The sequence below is a fragment of the Limulus polyphemus genome, unplaced genomic scaffold (assembly GCF_000517525.1).
Source record: "Limulus polyphemus unplaced genomic scaffold, Limulus_polyphemus-2.1.2 Scaffold419, whole genome shotgun sequence".
Taxonomy (NCBI): Eukaryota; Metazoa; Arthropoda; class Merostomata; order Xiphosura; family Limulidae; genus Limulus; species Limulus polyphemus.
In genome coordinates, this window is record NW_013666029.1 from 460942 (window position 1) to 482257 (window position 21316).

The following is a 21316-nucleotide window of genomic DNA, read 5'->3' on the forward strand; positions in this document are numbered from 1 at the left end:
TGATTCGTATGAGAACAATACAGTATTCCAAAAGTCCAGAGGCTTGTTCATCATATCACTTGCCCACTTCTTTCGTCTGACTATTTTGGCAGTTCTTAATAAGGGCTTCCGTCTAGCTGCTCTGCCACGATAACCCAATCTGTGGAGAATCCGTTGAACAGATTTCGGGCTCATCCCACCAACTTTGGCCACTTCTGCAGTCGTTAATCTGGGATAAATTTCGATGCTCCTCTTGACAGCACTTTTTGTTCTCTCCGATGGACCAGGACGACTCGGACTCTGCTCAGTTGTTTCCTTGCCGTGTTTCCTGAACTGCACGACAATTCTGTTGACTGTCAAAAGCGGGATTCCCAAATTCTGCGAAATTTGCCGCTGACTTATTCCACCATCTGCTTGAACAACTATCCTTCCTCTAACAAAATCTGACAATTCGAGAGAACCTTGAGTTCTAGGCATGTTGTAGCACAAGATAATTAGTGTGCCGACCATTTTCATTTATATAGTGCTCTGTGAACACAAATTAGTTAGCATAAATTAGTTAAATGATGAAAAATTAGGTGTCTATTTACTTGTGACCACTCAGTGTATTTTAACTTCATAAGTACTAAGAGTGAAATCAAGGAGCAAAGACAATGTAATTCAAATCTTAAATTTATTTTGAAAAATATTTGTTATTACAGAAACCATGTAGTTTTTTGCTCAAGATAAAGACCACATAATAATGGCAACAACTGACAATTCTAATTACTTAATCCATTTCTAATAACAATGCATATACCAGCAGATATCATAACAAGAGAACGAAAATAAATATTGGAGTAAAACGCTGTAAGTAGGTAGATTCCATGTCTTACAGTAATGCAAATAATTATGAAAAAGTGAATAAAATGAGTATAGAATTCAAACATTTGGTATCGCATTCCATCTAAAATAAGCGTCACCAGAGTAATCACGTGTTTACAGCTTATACTATGATTGGTTGTCATTCAAATAATCCAACGGAGCTACACCAGCATAAAAGTACAGGAAGTCAAACTGTTCCCAGCAATATTATGGTGAATGCACTGGCAAACTTGCAAAATCATAGTTTGGATTTCACACTGTGAAAGATTGAGGCAGTTTTACTAGAGGCTACTTCGAAACACTGAAGAGAGAGGGTACATGAAAGTAGTACTTTTGATAATAGAAACGTTAAATAGAAAACTCAAACTCTTAAAGTGATTTTAAATAACTCAAGGTGTGCTTTTTTCGTAATACTCGACAATCTATTTGAGATGTTAATTATTTAGGCGTGAATGTTACTTTCATAACTGTAAGATATACATTACTACAATGTGGCTTCAATGTATGTTTAGCTTCTGAAAAACTACTGCTTAAATAGTAATCAGATTCCAGGCAATAGGATGACCAAAGATTCAAACTGTTTAGCAACACTCACTGATAGTTTGTTTGATAGCGGATATTAGAAAATGATATCGTGGCCAATGAATCATTCGTATTATTAAGGCTGTATGGGCTTATGAAGAAAGTGAGAGGGTCAAACGAAGAGCAATACAGAATATTTGAAGCAATATTTCACAATCATTTATTGATACAACTACATTTTAACACTAGAGTTGCTGGCCCAGTCGGCAACTATATAGAAAGAGCATGTTCGGTGACGGGGATTCGAAATCGCGATCCATCTACCAGGCTATGCTAGGCCAATTGATTTATAATGCTGTATATAATTGTGTTTGTAATAACAGTCTGTTTTAGAAATTATAACTTGGTTAAAGGGCCTTCAACTTTTCTCCAAGCACAATTTACGACTAAAAGAAATAGCGAAATTAATATTGATTATTAATACGTGCATTTTAGTGAATAGCCTTAAAATTTGATTTAAACACCCTGACTATATAGTTTGACGCTTGCTATTTTACATTTTAAATAAATGTTATATACCGGTTATGTCTCTTATATTTTTGAGAATGACCGTTTATTGTGTACGAAAAAAAGGGAGCAAAAACAGAATCCTAACAAGATAATCAATGATTTTACTAGCATGTTTTACTTCCAGAGCTCTCGTTCCTTATTTTCAGAAAATATAACTTCGTCCGGACAACAATCGGATTTTTCCTTTCCGAAAGATCTTTTACTGGATATAGCTAAACTTCTACGTTTGCAGCATGTGACTCTATTTCTTTCACGAAATATTAGTAAGTTGTGTTTTTTTTACTTCACTTTCTAACTGTAGCAAATGTTAAGTTAATTAGACTTGTTAAACTAATAAAAACAATAAAATGGAAAGTGAGAAATAGTTTATATATATCTAATATTCTATTATTTTCACACAGTTCACAAACTAAGAACTAAGAAATAGTTTATGTATATCTAATATTCTATTATTTTCACACAGTTCACAAACTAAGAACTAAGAAATAGTTTATGTATATCTAATATTCTATTATTTTCACAAAGTTCACAAACTAAGAACTAAGAAATAGTTTATATATATCTAATATTCTATTATTTTCACACAGTTCACAAACTAAGAACTAAGAAATAGTTTATATATATCTAATATTCTATTATTTTCACACAGTTCACAAACTAAGAACTAAGAAATAGTTTATATATATCTAATATTCTATTATTTTCACACAGTTCACAAACTAAGAACTAAGAAATAGTTTATATATATCTAATATTCTATTATTTTCACACAGTTCACAAACTAAGAACTCTTGTCAGTTTTTGTTTTTTTAATTTCGCCCAAGGTTGGGAGACACTAGTCAACAGTACCCATTTCCAAATCTTGTTGTTTTTTTTTCTTGTCTGATCGGATAGCAGGACTTGACCATTACTTTTATAGTGTACACACGTATTCAAAGTGTCAAGCGCATTTTTGCGATAACGAATCGCAAACCGCGAATTTTCGAATTCAGAATTCGGACACGCTAGCCATTGGCCACTCCTGTCTTGTCAGAAGTACTTCCCAGCTGAAACCGATTGTTATGAAATGTTAACAGCACAAGTATGAGTTGTGAGTAAACGATTTTGTGTCAAAATGAAAACCAAAATAAGAGAAGTGGAAGAGCTGTTACAGCAGGAAGTTTTAATAACCTAAACATCACGCCCTTCTATAATTATAGTTCTCATAATAGCAACTTTTAGAAATTTTAACTAGTTCAAACATGGCAAGTCTAAGGAATTAGAACGCTAGAATCCGGGTTTCGATACCCGTGGGGGGCACAGCATAGATGATCCATTTTGTAGCTTTATGCTTAAAGCAGGCCTCTCCAGTGGCACAGCGGTATGTCTACGAACTTACAACGCTAGAAACAGGGTTTCGATACCCGTGGTGAGCAGAGCACAGATAGCCAATCATGTAGGTTTATGCTTAATTACAAACAAAATTGTATACTATAAAAATACCTTAGGATTATTTCGATTTCTCTTATGTGTTATTGTTTACTGTAATAGTTTTCAACACAGATGAGCTCGTTTTCGGTGTATAAAAGATTGCACATGCACTCACCCTTTTTTAGAGCGCTCCACTTGCAGTTTCTTAGTCGCGGGATCGAAACCCGTTATCAAGCATACTCACTCTGTCAGTCATGGGGCAGTTATAATGTGTGACCAATCCTACTATTCGCTGGTAAAATACTAGCCCAAGGGTTGGCGTTGACTAGCTGCTTTCCCTCTAGTCTATCTTTTCAAAATGAACTGAAATAGTGTTTGACGTTATGTCCTAAAAATTCTGCCGTATGTTGTAAGATGTAATGGGATTTTAAAAAAAAAATAATTTGAAGTAATATTAGTTTTTTTCCGTCACAGATGAAGCATATTCGCACTACGACAGTGTTTTCTCCAGACTTCACGAAGCTAACATTACAACAACACTATTTTACTTTGAAAAAATCGCCGATCTCGAGGAAAATACGTTGCGAAATAAATTTTTTCCTAGCGAAGAATCAAGAGAATATGTTTTCTTTGTGTTGAACAAGGGAAACAAATCATTTTTACAGGTGAATATAATATTAGATATCAGGATTATACAAAATTAACATTAAGAAGAGAAAAAAAATGCCCTCCCTCAAGATGGCTCAGCAGAAAATTGGAGAGCTTATAACGCTACAATTCGGGTTTGAACTTCGCGTGGGTACAGCGTAGATACCTCTTTGTGCAACTTTACATTTAATAAGAATCAAACAAAGAGCAATAATAATATTTTTGTACGTTGTTACTGTAAATATCGGAATTGAGTGTGCAATTTTCAAAATAACAGTATCCATAATAATAAAAAGTCGTGTCGGTGTATATGTGACCGCCATAGACCCAAGAGAAAAGAACTTAAAAATGTGAAATTTTGCACCTATACTAAGTGGACCCTGAGAGTTTGCACCTGGGTATTATTACATATCTACCTGCAGGCGCGTATGCGCGTGTCCATCATTTTGTACGTGTTTGTGTATGTGTGGCCACCATAGCTCCAAGAGAAAAGAACCTAAAAACCTGAAATTTTGCACCCATACTTAGTGGACCCTGAGAGTTTGCACCTGGGTATTATTACATATCTACCTGCAGGTGCGTATGCGCGTGGCCATCGTTTTATGCGTGTTTGTATGTTTGCCCACCATAGCCCTAAAAGAAAAGAGCCTAAAAAGCTGAAATATTGCTCCGATACTAAGTGGACCCTGAGCGTGTGCACTTGAGTATTATTACTTATTTACGTGCGTGCGCTCGTGCGCATCTTTATAATTATGCAAGCGAGCGAAAAATCACATAGAAAAGAAATGGTTCATAATATAACAACATCTAATATGTAGGAAAGCCAGCGCGTTTTGGTAACAATGCATTCCAACAGTGGCTTTTATGTCATGTAGGAACGCATTGTTAGCAACAAAAGTATAGCCTAATATTGTTGTTAGCCTGTGTACTGAAAGTATAAAATGAAATGTATAGACAACAAAACTGGAAAAATATCTGTTGATTTCTTAATTTATAGCTTCCGTTGATTAAATGGGTTTGTTTCTTATTTAAAACGTTAGTGATATAACAGAAAATACCTTAATTCAGAAACAATTTAAGTTTAAAATCAAACGTGATGTGATGACACACACTGGCTTTTATATAGATTAGATAACGTGACGTATAGTGGAATCTATAATTATCTATAACATACTCATATAGAATATATCAACCTTATAACCCGAGCGAAGCCTGGTACTTTCGCTAGTTCGTAATATAAGGGACCACTTCTTTTGTGTGTGTGTTGTTTTTTTTTTTTTTTTGCTAGCTCGCCTCATTAAAAGATGCGCCCTCACGTGGATAAGATAAGTAACGATATACAGGTGCACACACAGCACAGAGATCTAAGCCATAAAGTGGGAGGTAATTTCCAATTAATTTTATTTTGTGTTAATAATGTAAAATAGTCAATAAAGGATTTATCTTAAAATATATATATATGTATATAAGTTTCTAAGAATTTTATTTATCAATCCCAAGTATTTGGTTACTTCTTATTTATTCCAAACCAGCGAAAGTACTCGTCTTCACACGGGTTATTGGGCTGATATATTCTAGATGTTTATGCCAGTGTGTGTATTTTGAACTCATTTGAGTATAAAAGTATAACTTATATATTTTTATTGCTCCTTTACGGTATGTGGCCTGTTTATAAAGGTAATCTTTCCCCTGACTTGTCCTCTGATTTTAAACTTAAATAATAAAATACAAACCTCTTTAATTAACGGAGCCTCTAAATTAGAAAACAACATTTTTTTTTTCACTTTTGTGGTTTATACATTTTACTTTTTACTTGCAGCACATAGACTCTTAACAATAATATTATGTTATACTTTTATTGCTAGAATGTTACAACGCTAGAAACAGGGTTTCGATACCCGTGATGGGCAGAGCACAGATAGCCAATCATGTAGGTTTTTGCTTAATTACAAACAAAATTGTATACTATAAAAATACCTTAGGATTATTTCGATTTCTCTTATGTGTTATTGTTTACTGTAATAGTTTTAAACACAGATGAGCTCGTTTTCCGTGTATAAAAGATTGCACATACACTCACACCTTTTTTAGAGCGCTCCACTTGCAGTTTCTTAGTCACGGGATCGAAATCCGTTATCAAGCATACTCACTCTGTCAGTAATGGGGCTGTTATAATGTGCGACCAATCCTACTATTCGCTGGTAAAAGACTAGCCCAAGAGTTGGCGTTGACATTATATAAAACCATTGTTACCAAAACACACTGCCTTATCTATGTATTAGAAGTTGTTATATAAGGAACCACTTTTTTTGTATGTGGTTTTTCCCTAAATTGCATCATTAAAAAGATGCACACGCACGCATGTACGTGTCTGTCTGGCTTTTTGTGATTTATATCTATAATTTATAATATAAAAAGAAATACTTCTTTTCTATGGAGTTTTTCGCTAGCTGGCCTCATTACAAAGATGCCCACGTACATGAATAAATAATAATATCGAGGTGCAGACCATAAGTGTTCAATTAGTGTAGGTGCAAAATATCAGGTTTCTAGGTTCTTTCATCTTGGAGATATGGCGGTCACACATACACAGATACGCTCGCGTGCACTCATACACGTGCATGTCTGTGATTTCTGTTTGCAATATAGGGAACCATTTCTTTTCTATTTGGTTTTTCGCTAGCTTGCCTCGTTAAAAAGATGCGCAAGTGTACGATTCTATTTCTATGTGATTTTTTTTGCAGAAAAAGATGCGCACGAAAAGATATGGTTCCTTATATAACAACTTCTAATATATAGAAAAACCAGTATGTTTTGGTAACAATGCGTTCCAACAATGACTTTTATGTCATGTTGTTTAGCAACAAAAGTGTATAGGTTATACTTTTATGCTAAAATGGCTTAAGAATACACACACTGACATAAACATCTGGAATATATCAACCTAACAACCCGAGTGAAGCCGGGTACTTTCGCTAGTATCTATTAAAAGCTCTTCTTCGTTTGAAATATTGTATTTCAAGATTATAAGGCACAAAAATCAAGTGTTATTCTATCATGATTAATCTGAGTTAAGTTCCCAGGTTTTTAATAATTTTATTCTTTTCTTTTAAGATACGTTAGTTCTCAGACGTTTCTTGAAACTTTCATTATCAGCTATGACAGGAAAATGATCTTTGTAATAGAGAATTATTACCGACTAGAATAACACCTGCTAAATGTCATCAACTGTCTATAAATGTATAGCATTATCAAATGTTCTTTTTTTTAAGTTTCAACCTGACGTAACATTAAGATTGTTATTCAAAGACTAAAAAATAATAACATTCTTTCAGTCTTTTGCTTCGAGACAATGTTCAGGAAATATACGCTGGGTCCTGTTTTTGTTCGGACCAATAGAAACCGGAACTCCTACCAAACTAAATAGTTCATGTCTTTGTTCAATGGCCATTGTTCAAGGAGATGGTATGAAAAGTAAGGTCAGTAAGATGGTTTAATTTATATTTTATTCATAAAATTTTCGAAGCTTAAATTAGGTTTGACTTTTTTTATTTTGAGAGAATAAAATAATCAATGAAGGCGACATTTAAAATAGGCATTTTCTGGACGTATTATAATGTTTTTTATATCAATAAGTTTTTCATAAGTAAAATTCATTAACAGTTAGTAAGTATAAACTTCAAAAGGTTGGAATGTTAGTGAAAAAGAAGTTTTACAGAGCTGTTATACAACGTATTTTTACAGCTTAAATATGATATATTTGGAGGTCCTAAAGGAAATTACCGCTGCACAGAACTGGCCATCATAGGTCAGTGGGAACCAAGCGTCGGTGTTACACCTGGAGTATCTCTATTTCTACAAGATTTCAAAGATTTTGGAGGAGAAGTTTTGAATGTCTCTATCATGACAGTATGTTGTTCTTGTTTAATTTCTAACTCAGTACTTGTTCATCGTGTTAACAGAAATAAAAAAATGATGATAATTATGTGCTTTGTTAAATGATAACTCGATGTTGGAAGTACAAAATATTTAATGTGATAAAAATTGTTACGTGCATTTGTTTCTAAGGCCTTATCATAATTTATGCATGAAACAATAACAATGTGTATAGCATGCTACAGTCACGTAAACTTAAAAGTTAACAGTTTTATTTATTTAAAAAACAACGTAGAAAACACGCAAACAGCACTTTTCAAAAGCTCATATTCATAACAGCATATCAGAAATGTCTGTTTTGAAAAGTAGTTCTCGGTTTGCTTTTGTAATTATCAGTTACCTGTCAGAAACAGTTGATAGGTCTTACAGACATGAAAATTGCATGAAAATTATTTTTATTGACTTGAAACATATATTTAACCCACATGGACACCATACGGAGTGATGCATTGCCAATTAATGCCACATCGAATACCGCCTTCAAAGGATCTGTTGTTGTGGAGTTATATATGATTATACGTAACATATAAAAATAAGAACAAATTGGCAATTTAAACTTTTCGCATCAACTAATTATGGGTTATTTTATTTCTGAAGATGAATCAGCGATAAGAATGAATATTAACGATTCTTGTTCTTGAAAATGTTTCAGGAGATGAAATACGTTTTTAACAAAAATAATACAACCACAATAACACATTGGTTCTTATGTTATTTTAGTACTTATCATTCTTCGTAAAGGATTTGGGCCTTAATGGAACTTTAGGGCGTCAACATGGAATCGATGCCAATCTTCTTAATACTCTCGCTAAGACCTTGAATTTTTCGTAAGTATTTCTTTATATTGAAAACATAAAGAAGCAGTTCTATGTATTTAACAACTTTAATACCAAATATTAGTTATTGTTACGACTTTCGCCTAGATACCGAAGTTTCATATTGCTCAGTACATTGTTGCTCAGTGAAGGTTCCGGTAAGTGGGGCTGAAAGCACGCAAATAAAAGTATTATACATATTAATTTACCTACGTTATGAGTCTTAAATAAAATTTATTATTTATTTATATAAAATTCATCACGCAACCTTACCCTAAAGACGTAAAGATACAAATCGGGGTGATTAATGTTTTCGGGTTTCTATTTATGGGTAAATATACTTCAGTTATTAATAATCAGCTGAGACGGGTAAAATTCGTAGGGTATACCCACGGATACTGTTAGGGTGTATATTTAATCCTACATACATATTAAGGATGCCGCGATACAACGACAACATACGAGTATCGTATCGTGCAGCCGTGATACGATTGTATCGATACATCGTCCGATACGATATAATTTATATATCTTCACGAAATTTGGCAAGCTTTCAGTAAACATTATAAGTCTTTTGTTCTGAAAAAATCAGAATTTCCAATAAAGTACTTTTGATAAAAATTAATGTTTTAATATACGGAGTCAAAGTAGTCATTGCTTTGAGTGTAAAGAGATTTTCATGTTAAGATTAAAAATACTTTTCTCCATCTAAAAATTAGCAAATTTGTTTTGTGTAATCTATAAAACCTCCAAAATAAATTTCCAACTTTTTTTTAAATAAATCTTTATATTTTATGTGCTATATTTACTACCCTAATTTTATGTGAAGTTGGTTAGTTTGACCAGCCTCGTCACCACTATGAAAATACAAAATAAATCAAAATTATCATTTTTTTTTCTTTCTAGAATTACCTGTTTTGGTGTTTTTTGAATTTCGCGCAAAGCTACACGAGGGCTATCTGCGCTAGCCATCCCTAATTTAGCAGTGAAAGACTAGAAGGAAGGCAACTAGTCATCACCACCCACCGCCGACTCTTGAGCTACTCTTTTACCAACGAATAGTGTGATTGACCGTCACGTTATAATATAATGCCCCCACGCCTGAAACGGCGAACATGTTTGGTGGGAAGGGGATCAAACCCGAGACTCTCCGATTGCGAGTCAAGCGCCCTAACCATCTGGCCATGCCGAGCCTTATTTTAGGTCTCAGCTTGTGAATCAAAAGGCTTTTTTTTTATAAGGAGGTTTAGAGAAAATTTAGTTTAAACATTATTTCACCGTGCGTGTAAAATACCTAGTATCTACGAAGTTATGTATGAAGATTTTATTAATATCAAGAATTTCTTTTGCAAAAATGTTTCCGTGTGATATAGTTGACAAAATACTTCATTCATATTTAGTTTTTGTATTTTTAGTAGTAGTAGTAGTAGTATTTAGTAGTTTTTGTATTGTAAATTCAATTGAAGTGTCCAAATACCCTTTAGTAATCGATACACTCTTTACGAGTAAATATTCTTTAGTTATAAAGAATCAGCTGAAACAGGTTATCTGTAGTGTATACCCCCTGATATAATTAAGATAAGAGCTGGGTATGGTCTAGTGATAAACATGTTTGGACTGTGAATTCGAGGGTCCACGTTGCTCCACACAATTCACTCAGCATTTGGGGCCTCGAGTGAGAGACAGTGAAACCCCACTATTCAGTCAGACAAGAGCAGATGAACAGATGACATTAACTTATGTTGTCTAGTTACCTTACTGCTAGATTATCAGTCGAAATGTAGGTATGACTATAGAGAAATAGCTCATTTTTGTAGTTTTGTGCGACAATTTTGAAACAAATAAACATTGATTTATATATTTAATAAATGAAGCAACATTTTCCTAAACATACACTACATCTATTCACTCACAAGCTCAAGTTTACTGTTAAATTACGAACAGTAATTTTAGAATATTCATGTCATGTGTAAATAATTAATTCCAATGTGGTATGAAAGTATTCAGGTTAGAACCAATTGTTTGTTTGTTTGTTTTGAATTTCGCGCAAAGCTACACGAGGGCTATCTGCGCTAGCCGTCCGTAATTTAGCAGTGTAAGACTAGAGGGAAGGCAGCTAGTCATCACCACCCACCGCCGACTCTTGGGTTACTCTTTTACCAACGAATAGTGGGATTAATCGTCACATTATAACGCCCCCACGGCTGAAAGGGCGAGCTTGATTGGTGTGACGGAGATTCGAACCCGCGACCCTCAGATTGCGAGTCGAGTGCCTTAACCACCTGGCCATGCCGGGCCGGTGAGAACCAATAAAATATACTATGATAAAAGGCTCGATCTGTTTACTTCGAAAATCACACTTTGCTGCTAAAATAACTCTCCTCCCGACTCCCAATAGCGTTTGGTTACTAAGTTGAGGGGGTTAGCTGAAAGTAGAAGTGTTCATGTTCAGGCAGATAGCGCACTTAGTCACCTTACAGCAGCAAGTAAGCTTCATTAAACTTCCTCGGCCATCTCTTCAGACAGATCTCGCGAAATCCGCGAAGAAAACGGCTCTATAAAGCTAAAGAACCAGATCCTGTACTGTACAACATGTGCGGCCATTACTGTGTTTTGTGTGGGATTTTGGACGGGCGGGGGGGGGAAGGGGTATAGGTTTTACTCCCTCATAGCCTAGAAATGACTGCATGTGCAGTACAGATTTCAGACAGCGCAAGAAGTTAATATTTCTACTCAGAATTTAGAAAGTGAGATAGTACCGGAAATATTTGTTCGAAAATCTACCAATCAGTCGTGTCTCCCTGACTAGCAGACTAGATGTCTGATTTTGTCTTGGTACCTGACGACCTCATACAGTGGAGAATATGTGGTGAGGTATGTAGCGTAAGACTCGTCGTTTTTATCAACAGCTTGCCACAACATAAATTGTGGCGTTGCACAATAGGGCATAATATTGAACACGAGAGTGAACATGGCAAACGATGGATCAAAGTTGTTACAACGACAGCACGGAACCTGGATCAGTGTTCTAATATAAATCCTAGGATTAACGTTTAGCACACGAATGTAATAAAACCTAATCATTAACCAGTTCCTCCTAAGCCATTGCACGACACCCAAGTTAAATTATAACAAATTCTTGGCTAGTTGCTTCGTTTAGAGCAAAGCCAGATTGGGCTATCTGCTGTGTCTACTGCCCGGAATCGAACTCCGAATTTTAGTGTTGTAAATCCTTAAACTTACCGTTGTCCCACCAGGGGACCATCTTCATGGTAAACCTGAGGTAGTCACAACGTAAACAATAACAAAAACACCGATTTCTGAACTATATTTTGTATAGTTGGTTATGTTCTAAACATAGAAACTTTTAATCATTGACAAATTATAGTCTTTGCATTTAAGCATTCAGTTTTGCTACACAGTTACTTTTATGGTTTATTTTAATTTTCTTCAGCTACAAGATCAAGTCGCCACTGGATCAATCTTGGGGAAACAAATTATCAAATCAGTCATGGAGCGGCATGGTTGGTATGATTCACAGGAAGGTAAGTTAGAGAATAATTAACAGTTAGCAAAACAAACTCTTCACAACAGGGAAGTTAGTTTTAAAGGCGAGTTCATATCGTTAATTCTTTTGAAAAAAATAACAGCATTTTTCTTCACACTCAGTGTTTGACTCGAGATCAAGCAAATGGTAAGTGTGGTCATTCTTCTTCACACTCAGTGTTAGATTCGAGATCAAGCAACTGGTAAATGTGGTCATTCTTCTTCACGCTCAATGTTAGACTCGAGATCAAGCAAATGGTAAGTGTGGTCATTCTTCTTCACACTCAGTGTTAGACTCGAGATCAAGCAAATGGTAAGTGTGGCCATTCTTCTTCACGCTCAGTGTTAGACTCGAGATCAAGCAAATGGTAAGTGTGATCATTCTTCTTCACACTCAGTGTTAAACTCGACACCAACCACTCACTGTTTTTGATAAAACTTAATTTCTAATACTCCTATCACACCGTTATCTGTATTCAACGGTTATTTTGGAAAGTTTTAATTTTATTTTATTTCCATCTTGGGTAACATACAGTCCACTCACCATTTTCTGTAGGACTAACCCTGTTTACGCATCTATTATTCGCTATTAAACATATATCTAAAGATTACGTAAGCTCCGTTACACATACATTTTATATCTTCTTCCCTACACACAATATCAAATGATATTCCTTACAGATAAGTTAATGCATTCTTCCCTCTTACACAATAAGATAAAATTGTGGTGATTGTTTGTTTGTTTGCAGGATCCCGATGTTTATGTGACCAATAATTTGAAATTATATATCATAAAATTCGTGCTTATGCGGAAAAAATTATGATTGATTATGCGACAAAAAATAAAATTATGCAATCGTTACTTGACGTAAAAACTGCCTAAGAATGTTAACTATAATTAAAACAATCAACAACAGTTTAACACTTTTATGAAATAACAACAAACACACTTCTAAACTTCAGAAGTGTTGACAGACCATTTAATCAGGCTGTCTGGAGAGAAGGCATCAATTTTCAAGGAACAAGAAACAAAGTCAAAATTTATAAATCTGGTGACGACTTAAACGTGATTTTATTAAGTCTAGAAATTCGCACTATGATTATTCAATAACTCGATGATTATGTGGTCATATGTAAATTATCTAGATAATGCACCGGCTGTACATTGTACAATCATGTTAAACTTGGAGCCCTGATCTTAAAATCTCGCGCAGTTACACAAGGACAATCTGCGCATAGCTGCTCCTAATATTGAACTGATAGACTACAGGGAAGGCGGTTAGTGGCCCAAAACCACCAATTCTTGGGTTACTCTTGCCTGACTGAATAGTGGGATGTGGCTGTCACTCTTATATTGCACCCACGAACGCAAGAGGCCTTCGAAACATGAATCCTTAGATTCACAGTCTGACCACGCTAACTGTATAAATGTATATTGCCATCCACATTTTAAAGTTAAATTTGTTTACATGTATTCTTATCATTCTTGTACAACTGAAAACTCATAAAGACCTTGACTGTGCTAATTTTCAACCAATACAAAAACATTTGAGTTTGATTACTATGTGAATTGAAAATTATGCTTTATTGTCAAGGTGGTTCAAATAATTTTAATTTCAATGAGTGTTTCAACTTAAGGGGGGGGGGGATCGATGAAGAAAGGAAGGTAGTGTTTGCAGACTTTATCTTTTGTTAATTGGTTGAAAATTAACTTTATTTCTACAGGAAGCAGACATTGCCCTTAACCAATTGAGTATCACAGACGAGAGGAAGGAAGTAGTCGATTTCACGATGCCATATGCTTACGATGCTGTTGTTTTTGTCACTAGGGCTCCCACAGCTAAAGGTCGATTATTATCTATCATCAAGCCTCTAAGCTGGCAGGTAAGATCTCCAACTGATAGCAAATAACGTTTGTTTACTTAATTTTTACGCAAAGCTAAAAAAAAGGGACATATGCGCATAACTGTTTCTAATTCTGAACTGATGTACTAGTAGGAAAGGCAACTAGTCAACAGCGTCCACCTTCAACTCTTGAACTACTTGTCTGACCAAATAGTACGATTTGATCGTCATTGTTATAGCGTTTTACGAACCCAAAGTACGAAGCATGTTTGTGTGTGTGTGTGTGTGATAATGGGATGCAAATCACGAATCTATAGATTCACAGCCCCACCCAACACAGCAAAATAAAAGTTAAAAAAATAGGAATATAGTAAAAAAACCCATTATTGGTTCCAAAGAAACCCGAAAACTTAATAATATATATATATATATATAAATGTATAACGTCTACTATTTTCGAAAGCTTTGGGTTAAATTATGAAAATATACTTATTTTCTAATCTTAGTGCAGAAAAGTTTCTCAATTGGAATCCATAACTAAACCCCGAATATTTGGATACGTTTTTAGGCTTGAATTTGTTCTACCAGTATAAAAATAAGTGTGACAATGCACAGTATTCAAAAGTTAACACCTAAGCTTAACTCATTCATTTTTTATGTTCTTCTTATGTAAATATATTAAAATTTTGTGAACTTTAGGCGTTCAATTTTAGATACATCCTTATCCCTGAACTAGTCTTCATTCCACAAAGTTCTGACCCTCTTAGTTTATTGGGGAGTCGAAGGTGACTTAATGTTATTATTTGTTGTACTGGCTTCTAGTGAAATATTGCGACTTAATAGGACTGCTTGTGGGCTACACACACATATACCGTTTCATATTTTAATAGTACAATGTTTTCTCAGAGGCCCCCCCCCCCGGTGGCACAGCGGTATGTCTGCGGACTTACAACGCTAGAAACCGGGTTTCGATACTCGTGGTGGGCAGAGCACAGATAGCCCATCGTGTAGCTTTGTGCTTAACTTCAAACAAAACAAAAGTTTTCTCAGAACTGATATATTTATTACTGGCCACAAACTAAGGATGATCGTTAAGACTTCAGCCAAAGTGGATCAATAATACATGAATTTAACATATTCACTCTCTTGGTAGATTTACATCTTGCGAACTGTAAGCTTAAAACTCACGAGGCATCTTTGTTTGTTTGTAATTATGCACAAAGCTACACAATGGGCTATCTGTGATCTAGCCGCTACGGGTATCGAAACCCGGTTTCTAGCGTTGTAAGTCCGTAGACATAGCGCTGTGCCACTGGGGGACGGCATCTTTGTTACTGAAAGGGTTCTACTTCGGCAAATGTTTTCTCTGTTGAGCAGAAGATCCGAAAGTGCCTTTAATTGTAGTTCCCATTTTTTGTTTCCATAAAATCATGGTTGAGCGAGATGTATTGACTTAATATAATCATCAGTGACTTGAGGAGGTAAATATCATCTGTAGCTGATTCAGAGCTATAAAATATAACTTGTCACTGATATATATTTGTTTTGTTTTGAATTTCGCGCAAAGCTACACGAGGGCTATCTGCTCTAACCGTTCCTAATTTAGCAGTGTAAGCTAGTCATCACCACCCACCGCCAATTCTTTTACCAACGAATAGTGGGATTGACCGTCACATTATAACGCCCCCAACGGCTGAAAGGGCGAGCATGTTTAGTGTGACGGGGATTCGAACCCGCGACCCTCAGATTGCGAGTCGAATGCTTTAACCACCTGGCCATGATATATGATATATAACTATATAGATCTGTGATATTCCTTTTCTTTTAGAGCTGCAATTCCATACGTTACGATTGACTTGACGACTCTCTGATTTTTTTAGGTGTGGTTGGGAGTTTTACTGTCCCTGATCTTGGCAACAACATTTTTGATATTCATTGACAGCATAAGCAGAAGATGGCAGAGATCCAGTTCGTGGGATGCAATAATATGGTATCTTTGGGGATGTCTTGTTATTCAAGGTTAGACAATTTTGATTTAGATATATTTACGTTCTAAGCGTCTCCTTATTTCATCAAACAATATATTACTTTTTTCTACTAACAAAAACGCTTATTTAGATCATACTATTATCGTATTTGCAACGCACAGTTTGACGTGTTATCTGTCAGTTAGCAAAATTTCATTTTATCATAACTTTTGGAAAATTATAATTTCAATTAAAGTTAAGGCAGTTGCAAAACAACTGTCACGTAATACACTAATTATCGAGTCTATTCCCATATTTCTACTTTGTCAACACAAACACAAAACCACTAATCCATCTTTAGTTGTTCATCATTAACCTTTCTGACTTTTAATTGCAACACAAAAAGTAGCATAAAATCTTTACCGAAGAGACTATTTTATTAGAGACTATTAACTTCCACTCTGTACGTTTAAATTTCTCCCTAAAAATATATAAACTTAAAAGATGTTATGCGTCATTAACGGAGAAACAATTTGGTTTCTGTTGTATCAATTCTATGGAAAAAAAAGTAAAAAACAATAACAATGTAACATTCATAGAATGTATTACAAGTTCTTCATAAGTTTATTATTTTATACCAGAAGAAAAAACGCTCTAAAGAATAATTTTGCTGTTAAACTTAAAACACATTAGTTTGGTTTGAATTAATTTCTACTATCTCCAAACTCATAGAGCTTAATAATCCAGAAGACCCCTTGGTGGGTCAGCGGTAAGTTTACCGACTTAAATACTAAAATCCGGGCGTTCGATTCCCTGCGTAGATAGAGAGCAGATAGCCCAAAGTGAATCTTTGCTACAATAACAATCTTAAATAATCCATGTGAATTTTATGAATTAAATCTGGTTTTGCCCCGTAACTTCACTATATGGTGTGAAATTAACAATGATAATTATAACTGATTGTAGCAAACTTGTTCATTGCAAATTAAAATGTCATGAACTAGGTTAAAAAGCGTGAATCATTTTGCAATAATTTGCCGAGGAACAAAGGATTCACCATTGTATTTTCGAAACTATAGAGTAATAGTGCCGATCTTAAAGCTTGGGGCCTCGCGCCCTTACGAGTCTTGCGCTATTCTAAACAAATGTTTTTTTTTTTTGTTATTGCAGTTGCTCATAAGTAAGAGTTTATAAACTGCAAGACACCCTTTGACTGCACTGGTGAGTGTAAATTAACATTAGAATTTAAATGTTTATTCCTTGAAATAACAATTAAGCGCCTAATTTGAAACTGATTAAAAAATCTTGTTGTTACAAGTCCCCTAATTACCGTTAGTGCGCAAGTGATTCGTGAAATATGCGATCTGAATACTTTGCTGCTTGGGGACATCATGCTGGCACTTTTAACCTTAATATAATAGGATGTAGTTGTCGAAGACTGTTTTATATTATAATTATTGGAAATATTTTCGATCTTTGGAACGTTTTGTTTTTGTTTGTTGATAAGCGCAATGGGTTATCTGTGTTTTGCCCACCATGGGCAACGAAACCCGGCTTTTAGCGTCATAAGCCTTCAGACTTGCCGCTGAGGTGTGGGGGGGGGGTCTCTTTGTAACTTGTAATAGAGAAAAAATTCAAATCTGAGATAAAATTTCCTCCGAGCAAACGAACCATTAAATTTTTCTCTATCCTGTGATTTAACAGGATTGCCGAGTAACAGTGTTTGTGGTTCTAAAGTCTTTTGGCACTAATTTTTTAAAAGAAGATATGATGTTTATATAACGATTTTAGTTGCTTTTTTACATTTAATGTCAGGTACAGTAAGAATAGTGCTAAAGTATTTTTATTACACTTTATAATACATTAAAAGATGCATCATATACACCAGTACACAGTCTTATAAGATCGATATGTTAAGTTATCACTCCATCATAACTGATCTTGTAAATTTTGTTTTACGAGAGCCTGGTCGGTTTGAACTAAAGTCAACGAAGAGTCTTTGCTGATCTGTTTTAATTTGTTTGTTTGTTTGAAGTTAAGCACAAAGCTACACAATGGGCCATCTGTGCTCTGCTCAGAACGGGTATCGAAACCCGGTTTTTAGCTCTGCAAGTCTGCATACATACCGCTGTGCCACTGGGGGGGGGCTGATTTTTTATTTATTTTGTTTGAAACGTAAAGCTGCACAATAGACTATATGCAACTATAAAGTGAATCATAACTATAAATATGTAAATCAAAACATAGTCCGGAACCAGAAGCTAACCATTTATAATTAGGCTATTTTATTATAATCCAACAGGATAACAAAATAATAATCCGATTGTTACGGGTTGCTTTGATGTAGAATAAGTATTTTATATGTACTTCTTTCTTGATAGCGGCCTGGTATGGTCTGATGATTAGGAGACTACTCGCAATCTGGATTTCGCGGGATCGAAGCGTGTCCCCGAACAATTTCGTCCTTTCAGTTGTAGGGGTTAATCCCGCTAGTCGTTGGTAAAAAAACCACAAAAATAGACCAAGAGTTAAAGGGTAGTGTTGCCTAGCTGCATTTCCTTCAAAATTAGGGACGGCTAGCAGATAGGCCTAGAGTAGCTTTGCGCGAAACTCGAAACAAACAAAACGTTGTTGATAAAAAAAGAATTCGAATTCTTAGTCGCACTCTCCGTGAAAACTGACATTGTTACTATTTATTTTACTTGTATGGTTATTGGTATTTGATTGGTTAGATGCGTACATAATTATAATGCTGCTGGCAAGGTAACTTAATTTTAACTAGCTTTCATTATGTATCTGCGCTTGAAATATTATATAAAGTTCAACGCATATTTTTCACAATTTACAAGTTTTTTTTGTTATTTTTAACTCCAGTGTTACGCAATATTTTTCTTTGCAATAGTGTTATTTGGTATTATTTATTTTCTTCCATTCATACATATGTCGATATTATATAACATTGAAATATTACTACGGAACAAAAATGTAAATAAATTAATTTCTATGATGTTGTATTTGATTTGATGTGAACTTCATTTCCTTTACTACTTTATGACTTAAATTATTATAGGTGGCAGAATACCAATTCCAGGATCTTGTAGCGTTAGGATGTTCTTAGCAATCTGGTGGTTGCTGGCTGTAGTATTTGCAACATTGTATGGTGGTACGTTAACTTCACACATGACTATCCCGACTAGAGAACAACCAATCAATACAATAGACAGTCTAAAGAAAGCGGTATCACAAGGACGGTACATTTGTGGTGCATTGAAAGGGGCATTTATTGCCTCTAGACTGTTGGTAAGGGAGAGGGGTAACTTGAAAATGGCTTTTTCATATCAATAATTTTCTTATAAGGTTTATTTAATTGTTTTACATTATCCTTTTTTTTCGAATTTCATGATATAATAAAGAAGAGATCCTTATATAAACGTTACTGTGTACATTATAGAAGAATCACTTCTTTAATTATATAAACGTTACTGTGTACATTATCTATCATTTAAGTATTGCATCCATTATCTACTAAATTTTTAATCTATCCACTAATACCTTCTCTTTGGAGCGCAATTCGATCACCATGCGACGATGTCATATTCCAAAGCATGTCTTTCAAAATTCTTTTTTTCTAATACTATACTCCATATTATGCCTGTCTATTGAGTGCTAATTACTAATGATGTTATAAGCAATGTGCGTGACGAGAAAGCAATAATTACCATTCCCTAAAAGTCCATCGCAACTTTTAGAATAGCATATAACCCCCTTAGATATTATTATTATGTAAATAGGGATGTTAGAGTATTCGATTAAATTCATGGTAATAACGTAATAATTTCTATAAGGTTTTGCACGAGTATTTAAATATTTAAGGTAATTACAACACAGCAATAATAGTGAATTTTATGTTATGATAATTTGTTGTGAAATTCTTCATAAAAACAAACACAGTTGAACTGTCAAGAATTTATGGATATAACTTGTAAATTGTTATTATTATTCTATCATATGTTACTTTATTGCAGTAACTGGTGTTTTCAATGAATTTATGCCTTTATTTTAAATTATATTTTTAAAAAGTAAAAAAAAATTTCAATACTGTAGAAAAGAGTATTTGCTGTCCATGACTTATGTGGTTTATACAACCTCAGATAAAATACTTATGATATCAAATGACGTCACATGAAAGTCGACTAGTACTTTCAACTTTACAGTGAATTTCCCAACTAACTTTGGAAAGTTTTATTTATAATACTGAATCTGCATATCTTGCAGAACCCAAATGATCCAGTTTATGGTCCACTTGGTGGGGCTGTTAGAAAGAACAAAAATATTCTTGTTAAAAGTGAAAAAGATGGTCTACTGAAGACTCTAGACAACAATTACGCTCATATCGCCTCTCGGATTTCTATCGAATTTGATATATTGAAGTTAGGAGAAAACAAGTTTTCATTTTCCAAAGACTCTTTCGGTATAGGTTCTATTGGAATTGCTCTTCAGAAAGGATGTCCATTTAAGAATTCATTTGATAAGATGTAAGTACAGAGTGTCTTTAACACTATTCTAATGATTTAAGCGCTTCTGTCATGTTTATCTTTTATAAGATTTGACTTGTGTAAGTGTCACCTTCAGAACGCGTAGTTAGCCACTTTAGCTGTAGACGGCTTGTTCTGTTTTGGTTTTTGAATTTCGCGCAAAGCTACACGAGGGCTATCTGCGCTCGCCGTCCCTAATTTAGCAGTGTAAGACTAGAGGGAAGGCAGCTAGTCATCACCACCCACCGCTGACTCTTGGGCTACTCTTTTACCAACTAATAGTGGGATTGACCGTCACATTATAACACCCCAACGGCTGAAAGGGCGAGCAAGTTTGGCGGGACGGAGATTCGAATCCGCAACTCTCAGATTGCGAGTCGAGCGCCCTAACCACCTGGCCATGCCGGGTAAGTATTAGGTCGTCAAAAAATTAATGTGTTTTGGAACATTTTCATTAACACCCCCACCAAAAAAAAAAAAATGGCACACGACGAGACACACATTCGACATGTAATGATGTTTGAATACAAGATGGGAAACAACGCCTCTGTAGCCACAAAGAATATCAAAGAAGTTTATGGAAATGTTTTGAACGTTCGTAAGTGTCAACGATAGTTCAGCAAATTTCGTTCAGGTGACTTTAGCCTTAAAAACTGCGATGGTAGAGGCCGACATAATG